Consider the following 13,325-nt stretch of genomic DNA (forward strand, 5'->3'; position numbering starts at 1 on the left):
TGCGTACCGGTACGCACATTCTGGAGTCTGGAGGGGAATCAGCGATACAGATGGAGCTGTGGTGAACTGAAGTCAGATTGTAGGAAGTAAACGTGAGAAGAACTATTATAGTTTTGATGACTCGCACACATTTAATTTAACTCCATATCATACATTAGATCCGCGTTATCATGATGAACTCAACTTCATAAACACCTTCTTTTAAAATCCAACCCGTATCTGAAATCAAAATACTTTCGAAATATTGAATCAGCAGGAGGAGGAGACGGCCCGACTGCATGTAATACAGGATACAATAAATACCCTCCATTAGATCACTGCAGAACACAGTGGGAATAACTACATATTCTCCTTATTTACTGTGCATGTCATCAACACACATACATACAGCCATTAAGCCATCGTATAATTGTTACACTTTATCCTCATTTTTAAACCACAAGAGCGCAGAGGAAATGCGCTATAATGAGTGCCACGCTCGTGCGCGTTCAGTCATGGAGCGTGAAACAACTTTAGCGAACTTCAGGAGGCAGACTCTACCACCCGGCAAAGGTGGTAGAGTCCCCAGCATGATGAGCCTCGGCCCCCTGCCCGACTGGAAGGGTATCAACAGGGCGCAAGAATCCGTGAGGATGTCATGCTGCGTTTGTAAGATAAGGAAGACAACAATGTTCATTTTTAACGTATTCTTTTATTAATATGGCAATTTCTTGCATCACAGTGGGCGTTTGCTGTAGCTCATCTGCAACGTTGTTGATGGCGGTGATTGTGTCTCGCTGAAGTTGCAGGACGGCATCAGTGTGCACCCGACCGCTTGATGTGTCATGCGCCCGGGGTGCACTGCTGCTTTGCGCCGGACCCGGACGCTGTGCCCGTCACTCTCACCCTCCTCACGTCACCCTCCTCTGAGCCCAACGCTGCAGACTCTGGAAGGACAGAAACGATTTAACGTTTTGTTTTATAAAAGTGTGTATGTTACCCTTATACCTCTGGTCTCAGTCGCGTCTGTGTCTCCCTCCTTTTCAGACACAATCCCCGTCAAAGTCTTATCAAAGTCAAACTTCCTCAAATACTCAAGCGATACATTGAATACATGTTGGTAAAGGAGCAGAAAGATGTAATTTACCTTCAGATCAGACCACTTTTTCGTAAGTTCCGCCACCGTCCGCTCCGTCCCACTGACGCCGTTGACAGCAGCAGCAATGTGTTGCCACTTGCACTGCTTCTTTTTATTCGGGATCCCGCTGCTGTGGCCACTAAATACAATTCTTTTCCGGGCCTCCACCTCCCCAACAAGTGTCTCTTCTCCGTTTCTGAAAAGTTACGTTTCTTCGCTTTTTTTCCTGGCCTGTCGCCGTGATTCACCACACGGAAACGATTGCATGCCGGCTCATTAATATGGTAAAAAGTGGTCGTGTACAGGGTGGGATTCAGGTACGCACACTTGTAGGTGATCCTGTGATTGATAAAGGGAACATTGCGTACAGCTTGCAAACTTTGGCTTTTTGGCGTACGTACACTTTTAGTAAGGATCCTACGCACAGTTTTATAAATGAGGCCCCAGGTGAGGAGAGATGAGGTGAGATTTGCAAATCTTTCAGGCCAGTTTTCTCAGTGAATGGTTTTCAGAGAAGCATACATTCAAATGGCCACAACTTCTTCAAATATTTTCCGATTTCCATGTGTTAGACATCATTGGAAAGCTTAGAAACTACACTTTTGGAATCTGTGAATGACTCAAAATGCCACGAGGTCGACTTGTTCCTGGTTTTGCCGTGGCTGGTCACAATTGTCACAACATGTGTGAAGATGGCACTTTGTACCTGTCTAATATCTGACTGAATTCTGTTGTGTCATTTTACAGCTAATGGATGACATAGGTGGCCGATCTGTGGTGGGGAGTACACCACCTGGGACGCTACTTTCAACACTACTCTTCCCCGGGCAAAATATTGCACCTGTAGAACCATGCGGCATTGACGAGCCGCAGCCTGGTCCCTCAACTGCCACTGCTAAGGGTCGTAAAATCCAGTGGCAAAAAAAAAAGGTGGTGGCAGCAGCAGCAAAGATTTGTATGACACTTACCAGTCGCATGCTGAGCGCAGGAAAACTGCGTTAGAATCCCTGGTAAGGGATCATGTGTTTTTGATCTCCTCAAACTGAAACGCTACATTAGTAGTGGTAGGCTGGTAAAAATGCACAATGGTCCTGTGACTGCCTCTGAGAACACTGATCCCTGGGAGGCCATCCCAGTGTGTACTCTGGTGGTGGAAGCAGTTCACTCAAATCTAACCAAAGTTACCCTATTTACATCTTACATTTCAATACAAAAAAAGTAATTCAGTTTAAATACAGAAATAATATCACACATGCACGGTCTTTTTAAAAAAAAGTTTACATATTCAGGGTGTTATAGCAATATTAAAGGGATTATAGCAATGGGGTTTAGCGACGGGAATGTGACATCCATCAACAGCACAGACTGTATTTGGAAAACCAGCCGTTTCTAATTTCAACTTTGATGCCTTAAGTGGGTGTAGGCCACAGCATTTGACAAATGTGTGTTGACCAGGGAACAAAAATAATGGAGATGGGTTGACACGGTTGATTTGGAAATCCTGTAGGACTCCTGGTTAGCCAGCATCCACAGACAGGCAAGATCACCGTTAGACACCGTCAACTTGGTTTGCTGTCTGGTGATATAAAATGTCCCCAGTGTCACCATGAGATCCTTGTTAGGATAGAAGAGAATCAACGTTGCATGCAAATATCAGTGACATTTATTTGGCTGTGAAATTCTGTAGATACCTACCTCCACTTGACCTTGTGATAGTCTGAAATGAATAAAAATAGATTGTTTTCAAATGTTTTAATTTTCCTATGATGTAGAAGAATTAATAAACTGATTTTCACTTGATAACTTGAGAATTATTAGACCAAATCCAAAGCAAGAGGCTTTATGAACAATAACAGTGGCCAACATGCTCTAGATCATTTTAAATATTGACATAAAACACACCTTCTCCGTCCAAGTTCTTCATGAATAAGTAGGGGGATCTCTTCTACTTTCATTTAATCCGTGATCAGGAACACATGCGATTTGTTCAGCCATGGCCATGGTTCTGTCTACCATGGTGGGGAAAGGTCGACTGCTCATCGTTTGAACAGAAATAGACAGCTCAATTTTCTGTTTCGTCAACGTACGGCCCAAATCTCGGAGCAGAGAGGGGCGTTTTTTACACTAAAAAACGAGTTGGCAAACATTAATAAAGATCAACTGATCATCAGGGGGGATTTTAACTGCACCACAGATTTCACACTGGACAGGACAAGTGAGGAACCTCACTCAGAGTCAGCTCACTCAAGAACACAATAACACACCATGGAGTTATTAGATGCTTGGAGGGTAAAACATCCACAATCCAAACAGTTCACATGGGTAAGGGTCAGCAATAATAGGGTAAGTGCAGCAAGGCTAGACAGGATTTACATCTCCCAAAACCTCAACTCAGACTGATGCACAGCAATATACACCCATTTGGCTTCACAGATCACCACCTCATGAGCAAAGACCTAATCCACCTCATAAGCATAGGCCTAATGCTTATGAGGTGGATTTACGCAATAAACTTTGACACTGAGATTTTTGCTGCAGAACTGTCTTCCTCAGCTCAGCTGAGAGGAAAGAGCTGCTCTGGACTGTGGGCTGACTCTCAGAGAGCTGACAGCCGCAGTGAACCAGATGCCATCAGGACGGGCACCGGGGGTTGACGGTCTCTCCACAGATTTTCATCAAAAATTCTGGACAGTAATAGGTGCTGACCTGCATGAGGTGCTGTTGGAGTCCCTCAAAATTGGTTTCCTTCCTGTTTCATGTGGCAGTCCGCTCCCTGCTACCGAAGAAGGGGGATCTGGCTTTATTAATGAACTGGAGGCCAGTAGCCCTCCTCTGTACTGATTACAAGGTGCTTTCCAGAGCCTTTGCTTAACAGGCTGACATTTTTTTGGGGAGTCATTGTACATAATGATCAGTTGTACTGTGTGCTTTTATTTTCCGTGATGTTGTTGATCTCTGTAAATCTTATGATGTTAGTGTTGGTGTTGTTTCTCTGGACCAAGAGAAGGCTTTTGATCAGGTAGATCACTCTTATTTGTTTACTGCACTCAGGACTTTTGTGTTTGGTGATGGGTTTTTGGCTTAGCTTATTGTATAGTGGTGCTGAATGTTTGTTGAGGATGGGTGCTGGACTGTGGGTTCTCACTACCAGGGTGTTCAAGGCCCCGTTCACTGGTGTTATCATCTAATGCAGATGATGTCAATGTCTTCATCAAAGATCAAAGTGATATTGTATGTCTGCAGGACAGAACTTTTTCTGGTCGGGAACCCCTGGGTCTGAGCAGTGGTCCTCTACCTGCCAGTGGCGGAGGGAGGTCAGGGACTCATAAACATTCAGTCCAAACTTGCCTCTTTCAGACTATGTACTGCTCAGAATTGGCTTGACACGTCTCAACTGCTGCTGAGAAATGCTGGACATTCGGGATATGCCAATCAGCTAATCCTCCTGAGAGCTGGGGATGTGGACCTCAGTGGGCTGTGCCCCTTCTACAGCTCTGTTCTGCAGGCATGGCGGATCGTCCACAGCAGTCGTCCCAAATTTGAAACCCTGGGCTTGTGGATATTTGAGGAACCACTGTTCTTTAACAACTTTGGGGGAGTGGCTTGAAGGAGGAGCTGTTTTCCTTCAAAGACCCCTCCTGAATACTTTTGAGGCGGTGGGACAAAAGGCAGTGTATCAGGTCTGCATTAAGGTTCTGAACCTACGCTCTCTGGCAGAGGTTAAGGAGTCGAGGTGGATCTAGTTCTTTGGCCCAGATATCAGAGACCCTCTTTCACCTGTTCGTTGAATGCCCCTGACTGTTTGGACTCTTTTATTTGTTGGAACGGTGGTTTCAGGCTCTGGGGGAGATTTTCTCCATTGTCTTGTTCATCTTTGGGCCCAGATATCAGGTTAGGAAGAAAACCACACGGACTATAGTGAATTTTTTATCTGCCTCTGCCAAACTGGCTGACATGGAAAAACCAGGGGCCTGTACTACGAAGCAGGACTTGGGCTTAGCGAGGTAACTTAAGCGTTAACTCTGGGTTTTCCGTCCTGCGACGCTGGTTCACTTCTTACCGGGGTAGATCGCCATGGTAACTTACGCTGTGGAGCTAACCTGCTCCGGAGCAGGTTATGTTCCTGATAAGAGATCAACGTGGAGAAACACACCGCCGACTGACCAATCAGCTCTCTTGGTGCGCGGATAATAAAATAAAAAAAAGAAGCTTGTGGATCGTGAGAGGGTCTTGTAGGAGAACTATAGAGTGTACAGAGACCGGCGAAACCCTTTTTCTGTCCCTGATGTTTTATATGAGAGATAGAGATTCTGGGAGGGAAAGACTTGTCAGCGTACAGCCTACTTACCACTTTGAATTATGTTTTTATATTTATTTGATTTGCTCCCAAGTCCGTTTTACACTGCCGGGATTGCAGCTGAAAGTATGAGGCTGATATTGTCATACACCACGTTATAAGAATACATCCAAGCAACAAATTTGTTATTTTAGAGTTATATGTTTGGTCTTTTATTGCGGAAGGACATCATAAGAGTTAAAGAGATGAGAGAGAGCGACAACATGATTTAAAAGACAGCCCCAGGGCGGATTCAAACCCGGGTCCGCTGCAAGGAGCCTCTGTACATGGGGCGGTAACTCTACCACGGAGCTATCAGTGAAGTTGCTGCTGTCATTCAATCAGTCAGATCTAGTGTCCTTATGATGGGGCAGTCATATTATACTACTACTAATACTATGAATACGATTTTCCGCATTCACACAGTCGGTGAGTTTTTGCCAGCTGTCCTTCCTGCATTTGGCAGATGAAACTGTTGTTTTTTGCCTGTATTATGTTTAACTTCTTCGTATTTCTGTAATATTATGGTTCGCTCCTCGTATGTGAAAAACGCCGCTTCGCTGCCGTAGACTGATCCATGTTTGTGATTGGTCAAATCCTGCAAACGCCACCTCTTTCATGTGCATGCGCTCATAGCTGGACAGGTAAACCCTGGGTTGACTTAACGAGTTGATAACCAGCTTCGTGTGACCGCTTATCTCCCATTGCCTTTGTTAGGGTTACTTAAGCTGGATCTCTGAAAGATACCCTGGGTATGTTGAACTCGCTTCGTAGTACAGGCCCCAGACCCAGGGTACTTGTTGTGTGCAACTGGTTCTGGTTCTGGAGAAACTGTTGAAGTCCCAGCTCAGAGTTGAGCACTCCTTCTACCAGATGGTGGACAACCTACAGGACAAGGGGATGTTCTCTGTACTGTGGGGGATGAGGGAGAACTGCTTTTTAATTTTGATTAATGGACATTTTGTTTACTGTTTTTTAGTTGTTTTGTTTACATCTTCTCTCTCTCCCTCCCCCTCTTTTGGTCTACGGCGACATGGTTGGTATGGATCCATCTCGGCGTGGCTGTGCCTGCTGCCATGGTCTACTACTGTTGATACTCTTGCTTCTGTTAATACTACCACTACTGCTAATGCTACTACTACTATACTACTACCAACACCAAATGCAGTTGGAACCCAAGCCTGGGCTGCACGAGATTTCAGCCTAAAAGCCTAATAAGGCTGTTTTTTCTCGCCACTGTGGCTGTAAGGCTTGCCCCTGGGTTACATTGCAACTTGTGTAAAAAATGTATTAACTCTGAAAATCATGAGTGTATTCTAGTCCTGCTCAATGTTTCAAGGGTCCTGAGATTACTTCTGTTATGATATGACAGTATGAATAAAATTGAATTGAACACTAAAAATGAGACATCAGGGAAACTTTTTCCATCAACTTTGACTATATTTGAGCACCAATCATCATTGTGTTAACACAGAGTGATGAAAAAGACAATGAATGGAGTGATTATTTTAAGTTTTAATGTTTATGGAAATAATGCATGGATCTTTTCTACTCTTGATTATTGTTAGTTATATTTCACACAGATACATATTTGGGCACAGCTAATCTATGCATATGGAATACAGATCTAAGGTTGTGGTTATTTATATAAACTCAACACTGGTCCACCGACTCCAAAGCAGAATGACAATTACAATTCAACAACTGGAGACACGGCTGCTCCAGGAACTCCTATTGTTGTCTGCATGTAGCTGAAGGCAGATGCGTTTAGCAATTAAGTACAGAAAATACCAATACTTGGTCAATACACCATGGTACCCTTTAGTATCTATATGGAAGGCACTGCACTTTTAAATTACTCTAATGTAAGCCCATCCACGTCAGAATAACAGTGGATTCACATTGGATGCGGAAGCGCAGCGCTATGTCAAAGCACATTTCTGCTCACAGATCAACGAGCGATTCTGCTCCTTTGCTCGTTTCTCAATAATTTATTTTTGTGTGTCTCTAGTTGCGATTCTATGTGCACGTGTATGTGTCCGAAACGAACACATGACTTTCACCCAGGAGGTCGCTGTTCGTGTTCCACGTGAAACAGCTCCGACTGATTTCACCGTAATTTTGTTAGGTAACATCCAAAGCTCCTACATATTTTAACCCAAACCATGATCATTTTCAAAGCCTAACTAAGTGTTCATTTAATTGAATTTTTTAAAACAGTAGCAAATTTGAACACTTGTATGTCAAGTCAATAAATGTAGCACATTTCATACGGCAGGTGTTGAAAGGGTTGGCAACAAACAAAAGAACTCCACCACAGCACAGGACAGGACATGCAAACAGGCTGGACAACATGAACCAAATTACACAGGACGAACTGACAGGGAAACAGAGGAAACACACAGACTATATACACAAGGACTGATTGGGGAACAAGACACAGCTGAACAGACAGGGGGAAAGGCTGATGAGACTAGTCACAGCAGGAGGCGGGAGACACTGGCATAGGTGAGACACATGAGGGCAGATAGCTAATCAACACATAGGCTGCGTTTCGGATCGCATGCATTTGCGCCGATGCATGCACGAGACTTGAGAGGATCCGCCGGAACTCGTCATAAACACGCCAAGTTCCCACCACGTCAAGTCGGAGCCAGGGGAAACTTCACGGACTTTGCACAAAGAATATGGTCTAACTAGTGACGCTTGGCTTTCTTCGTCGCTGACGAATTCGAGCCGAGGCATTTGAACTCCTGTTGTTGACAAAGGCTGAGGAATTTTCTCACGTGGGAAATACCACGTGGTAATTCTAACCAACTAGGGCAACGTTGAGGGGAGTGTCTTATGTCCGCACTTATTTGAGACCATCTGCACAGAAAAGCATGCGGAGGGAGGTACCCTGGAGATACCGCAAGTTTTTAAAGTCATGTGACACGTCGCAAAGGGAAGTTATCACCAGCATTTGTGACATTTTTTTCCCAGAATGCCTGGTTTTGCGGCAAATGCATGCGCATGCATGATTCGAAATGCGCCTATTCACATGGGATTCAAGACACCTTGGAGAGGAAGTAACTAAATAAAACAGGAAATGAAAGAACCAAACCCCAGTTACAGAAACTACAACATAAGGATGTCAACAAGACAATGTAAATTTATGTTATCCAATGTTTATATTATATACCATAGCTGTTGTAGTTTGGTATATTTACCTTGGTGTATTCTATTATACTCTTTATAATGTGTATTTCTGTTTTTTTTTTGGTATAACCTATTGCTTTTACAAAATACAAATTTCCAATTTGGGATTAAAGTACATCCGTGTGTCTGTCCTTCCATCTGTCTGTGGCCGTGGCGTCTCCCTCTCCTCTCTCTATTGTAAACACCTGCATCTCATCAGCCTCATCAAAACCAGTGTACCTCAGTTCCTGCACAGTCTTTGTTGGATTGTTCCGTCCACCTACAGTGCTCTCTGGCTCTGTTTGAGCTCTTGTGATGTTTGAAACATGGAAGATCTTGCTTGATGTGTGTTAATCCTCACCTGCACTCCGTTATCTCCAGATCCTGTCCACCTGTCCTCATCTGTTTTCTGCACTCCAGCCACGTAATCATCCCTTCCGTTGCCAACGCTATCTCGGAACCTTCCAGACTCCCTCGAACCCACAGTGACCTCAGAAGCTCTTTTCAATAAACCACTTCCTTACTCCAAGTCCAAGTGGAAAATATTGCCAAAAAATTGGGAAATAGCATACATTCAACTCTGTCATTTCCCTTGTTTATCCAGGTCATCATTTGCTGCTGGAAAGAAAGGAAGTTTCATCTTTGTTTGTTTTCTCACTGTCACCAGTCAGTTAGCATGATCTCAGCCAGGATGCAGGTATGCAGCATGGGGGTGGAAAGGGATGAAGCTAACTGTGTTCCTGTTGGAATGTTCATTCAATTGGGAATGGTGGAAGAAATTATGACAGTGGAGTTTTCTGAGGCTGATAAGTGCAACAAAGTTATGAAATAGATAAATAATCGTTAAAGAAAAGCTCGAAAGAAAAGCATTGTTCTCTACATTATATTTTGCATATTACATATCGTAATATTCAAAATTGTGCACCAAACTAGAGCAGTAACGAAAGAAACCCATTAGCCTTTAATAACACGTGTCTCCCTTTACAGGCTGTTATCAATCCCTGTCAGTGGTCATGGTCACATGCATGGCCCCTGTGTCTGCGTGGCCCATTCACTAATCCACACAAGCCTGCAGGAGACATGACATCCAAGAACAATAACTTAATAACAGTGAGCAGAAACCATTTTGTAACATGATAAATGCGCCAGAAATTGATAATTTCCTGGATTTTACAGGGTTACCCGTTTTTCTCCGAGCTACTGACATGTAAATATATTACAGCTGACTGAATTCTTGGTACATTGTCTTGTGAGATAATCTTCTAGTCTGAGGGAAACATGTTTGACAAGCTGGATAAAAGTCACAAACCAGGAAGTGAATTCCATTGCCGTAGAGAAAGCGGGCCCTCTAACAATGTGTTGAGTGCAGAGCGGGACCTTGTCAGTGATTCATATTGCTGCCTTGGAAATACCCCCCTGTTCTGTGTGCTGTATGTGCCCTTGATAAGGCAAACTCATTTCCATCATGGTTTTCTTTTTTCCTTTTTTTTAAATCACAGAAGGGAAAAAAATGGAATACATATGTGGACAGAGGGTCGCTAACAATTTATCTTATAACTCATCACTGCAGGGCTGCTATATTCCCTCTTTGTACGTGTGGGTGGAAATACCTCTCATACAGGTCTCCTGAAAGGCAGGCAAAGGCTGAACACTGACCTATGAGTTCAAATGAAATAATGTTGGCAGTTGGGTGAGAGCGGCTGCAGCCGACCCTTCACTCTAAACATGTAGATGCACAGGAATGTCATTGTTAAAAGAAAATGGCAAAACATACCCTTGATCTAATCTTTGATAATTTTCTAACAATTTGTGTCACCGTGGGAGCCAAACAGTGGATGACTTGTAGGACATGCAATAAGGTGAAACCTGCAGTATCGAAGGACGAGACAAATGATTTATCTAGAACATCCTCAAGAGGCTGTGTGATTGACTCGTCAACCAATCAGGTCTGATTGAGATCAGAGCTGGAATAAGATTTAAAGGGGCCCTATTATGCTATTTTTCCACAAGTTAATATAAGTTATTGATGTCTCCAAACCTGGTCTTTGAATACCTCAACTGGAAAAAACAATCGGAACATGTATTTCGGAGTGGATCACACTCCTCATTTTCAGCTTTTTTACCCCACTTTTTCAAACAGGTGATTCTGTCGGGGTGTAGCCTTATGCTAATGAGATGACCCCTGACCCCGCTCCTACTGAGGAAGTGGTTGTGTCTCTCCGCCCCTTGCTTTCCGCGTCCAGCTTGTTGCCATGGTTATGGTTCTACGCTACAAACTAACAGCGGTCCAGCCGAACTCCGACCGGACTCCGACTCAGAACCAGGACCAGCTCCTGTAGAAGTTCTACGCCGCGGATGCAGCAGGACGTTTCTGAATGGTTAGTTAACATGTCAGTGTAACGTTTTGGACGGTAACTCGATGTGTGTTAGCGTTGCTAGCGCTAGCCACAATGACGCTCATGCTGCGTTCTTCGCTCTATAAGTAACGTATCTGTGAGCTATTTCGGCAACAATTCATATCGTTAGTAGTGCCGTGTTGATGACAGTTCACAGTTGCATGTTTTCCAAATGGGGACGTAACATTATATTTAAACGGATGAAAACCCGATGAAAACAGCGTCCTCTATGCGGGCAGTTTGTTTACATCACATTAACGGGATTAAAAACGTCATCCTCTACACATATAGAGATATACAAGGAACAGGATTTGGTCAGTATCATGTCGTCCTCCAGAATTATGTGCTGAATTGTGAATTATAGGCTGTGTGCTGTGTTTTATAAACGTGATTGTGCTCCATCTCAACATTACGTGCCAAACTTACTGTTACAAAATTCAAACATGAGGTTTACACCTCAGCTTGTCAGCAAAGTCAGTCAGGTTACCATATTAACAAGATTTGTTGTTGAAATGTTCAAATTCTGTACTATATTCATCTAGGTGACTAAGTGGGCCTTCAGACACCGAACACGTCTGCTGCATGGAGACACCACAGGTAATGTTACTGTCTGTTACACCAAGTTGTCTGTTGAGATTATTATTCATATAACATAACGATTATCATGATTCACACTAGGTAACAAGACGGATGTAGCAGCTGGAGGAGGAAGAGGCTTGCATGAGGAGGAAGAGGCTTGCATGGTGGGACATCCTGGTTGGAACTGTCTGTCTGAATGTTCTCTCTCCAAAACGCATGAAATATACAGCTGGTTATGGTGCTTTACACGTAAGAGGAATACAGCAGTCTGTTGTTTGTTTATCAATTGTGTTTTATAAAAAATAAATCCCTCTATGCAACATATTATGCAGTCTTCCTGACCATTACTTCAGTAATATTAACCATGACACATTTTACAATTACTGTAAAGACTTTATTGTCAAATTAATCAGCAGTTGAAATTCACAGTTATATCAGAACACAAACACAAACTGTTTGTGGCCGACTCTGCAGGGTCATATCAAGCTCTTCTGAAGTCAAGGAAGAGCTGCCCTCCAAAGTATCCTCCTCCTCTACCGGGTCCAGGCGAGCTCTCTTTGATGGTCTCCTTATTGGAGTGGTTGTGAAACAGGTCTGGAACCATGGCTGTGCCAACACCAAAGCCCTTGCAGGACACAGTAGCTGTAACAGAGTTGTATGGAGGAATGAAACCCATGATATCACATAATAGAAATACACATCTGCACAACTACTAGTAGTTGCTGTTAAACCTGATCTAAAGTAGGCCACATGTCAGGCTACACACCTTTACTTGGGTAAGGAGCCTGTAGTCCTCCTAGACAGGTGAGTGCCAACAGTAGCTGCTGTGGTGGGTCGCTGTGGGACGCTGATGTGAGCTGCTGCTCTGTAAGCAGACAGACAGTCAGACAGACAGTCAGAGTTTACAACTACATCTGAAATGTGGAACACGTTACTATTTCACTATAACTGATGTTGTGACGCACCAATAGCTCGTAAAATCCCTTCGTTAGCGGTACAAAAACAAACGTTTGGTGACGTCGTCTTTGCATCGGCGTGTATAAACAAACAGATCAGCTGCTCTTGCTGCCGCATTCAAGCTACAAAACGTTCCCAAGCAAACTGATGTCTAGCGTTATTTTACAGGTTTGGGCCCCCGCAGTACTACGTATCGTTAACGGTCCTCAATATCAATACAATGGAAGCTTTTAACGCAACACGCCAATGCTAACACACCAATGCTAAGAAAGCAACGGTAAACTGTAACACGGCATATTACATAATATTTAGTAACTTACCGCTTCAGTGTCTGTGGTTGGCTCTCGGACTGTCGGTGCTGATCCAAACTTTAGCCTCAGGTTAGAGGCATATCCTGAGCTGTAGCGACCCATGTTGTCAAAGCTCCTGTCGGTGAAGTGCGTCGCACACACGAACACACATTTACGGACGCATGCGCACATTTCCATCGTAGATGCTCCGACGATGCCAGTAAATATCAGCAATTGGACTGCCAACTCGCTTTCCGTTGATTTTGGCATTTTGGTTCACTGGTTTGTCTGTACATCACACTGACAGCCAACAGGTATGGGGATTATGTGGGCGGGACCACACAGGTGGAGCGATTCTAATGAGCCGAGATGACCCATATAAGGCACAGCAAAATTCGGTGCTGACGTCATTTAGTGGACATTCTGCAAACCGTTCGTTTATCGGCAGGATTTCTTTCAAACTGAGAAAGTGA

At 43.8% G+C, this 13,325-nt stretch overlaps 1 long non-coding RNA gene across 1 annotated transcript; it reads right to left on the reverse strand.

The window, feature by feature from the left end:
- Nucleotides 1-12,066: 12,066 nt before the first annotated feature.
- LOC311015911 lies at nt 12,067-13,013 on the reverse strand. Its single transcript, XR_014597413.1, has 3 exons — nt 12,883-13,013; nt 12,356-12,470; nt 12,067-12,230 (listed from the first exon to the last, which is right to left on the reverse strand). It is a non-coding gene; the product is annotated as an uncharacterized lncRNA (long non-coding RNA).
- Between the last annotated feature and the right edge of the window lie 312 nt (nt 13,014-13,325).

This window comes from Eutrigla gurnardus (genome assembly GCF_963514095.1).
Source record: "Eutrigla gurnardus genome assembly, chromosome: 7".
Lineage (NCBI taxonomy): Eukaryota > Metazoa > Chordata > Actinopteri > Perciformes > Triglidae > Eutrigla > Eutrigla gurnardus.